We start from the raw sequence: 1,517 nt of genomic DNA on the forward strand, positions 1-1,517 counted from the left end.
TTCCACAAAATACCACGTGTGGGCGCACACGTACAGTGCGATTGAAACTTCATGGCCCATGCGCAGAAGTCAGTATTTGTGGAAGAGCCACACTCAAGGGGCCAAAGAGCCGCATGTGGCTCGAGAGCCGCAGTTTGCCGACCACTGGTGTAGGATATAAATTATATCTCAATAAAACTAGGAGAAAGATAAACAAACAAATAGCTCAGAATTAAACTGGAAGCGGTGTGGTCCCTCCTGAAAACCCCAGTCCTGCCATTTCAAATGGGGTTTCTCTACAACCAGGGACACTCCGGTCAAGCACAGCGACGGTAAATTTCTGAGTCCCTCAGCCTGCTCCCAGGGCAGCGTAGACTGGGACCAGTCTTTTCCAGTCACCGGCCAGGGAACCCTGTCTAGTGGTCAGGAGTGCTGAATCCAAAGATAAGCTCCTTTGTGTTTGCTCCATGAAGACATCTCTACTTAAGTGAATTCTTTCTTTATGAGTAATAAAATGAAAGATAAGATACGGGTTTAAACATGCTTGCCAACCAAACAGAAATGAGATAAAAAAAAAATGCATGTAAACCCGGATACTCATGAACTCTGATCCAAAATTTTGGTGTTAAGAGCAAAACTCATGAATGTATTCTCTTAAGATTGGTTAAACAACTGATGCCACTGAAGCCCTACGGCGCGACATGATTTCACATCGAATGCATCACCATTTCTCTCTTTTTAGGGGACCATCAGGATTCTCGAAGCACTAACTCAATTTGACTTTCACATAGGTCATTAGCACAATGTTGAAATAAACCTTTAAAATGATAACTTTCCAACTCCAGGCTTCCTTAAAATACCCACTTTAGATAGGTCTAAAAGTTAACCGGGGGCTTTCTGCTTCTAGGAAGATGGGGTAGACATACATCTTCCTATTCTCCCCACTGAGTACAACTAAAACATTGTTTATCCAGCACATAATGGAGGAGATTCTGGAAGCTGGAGAGAAGGCAGACTAGCTGGGGACGTTGAGATCTGAAGCAACATGGTGGTTGGTAATCCTGGGTTTTCGTTCTGCCTCGTGTCGCCCACATTTAGAGCCGAAGAGGCCTGATATAGAGAAAAACCAATAGTTGCAGACAAAGAGCCCCCTCAAAAGCCTACTCTTTGTAACCAAAAAACTAGCAGAAAGACAAGACAGACAACTTTCAGATAGTAACTGCCCTTCTGTAGCCTAACACCACACACACACACACACACACACACACACACACACACAGACACACACACTATGGCCCCACCCCCACCCATGTGAGCAAAACCCAATGGCTACCTAGAATTCCACCCTTATTAGGGTACAAGGAGGCACCCACCACGCCTGCTGGGGTAGTGTCAGAGAAGACATCAGAAGAGTCAGAGCTTTCACCACTGCCTAGTAGTAACGATACCACTACCACTGCAATTTACTTTATTTTTTAATATATTTTTACTAGAGGCCCGGTGCACAAAAATTTGTGCACTCGGGAGGGTGGGGAGGG

Source organism: Myotis brandtii, unplaced genomic scaffold (genome assembly GCF_000412655.1).
Source record: "Myotis brandtii unplaced genomic scaffold, ASM41265v1 scaffold731, whole genome shotgun sequence".
Lineage (NCBI taxonomy): Eukaryota > Metazoa > Chordata > Mammalia > Chiroptera > Vespertilionidae > Myotis > Myotis brandtii.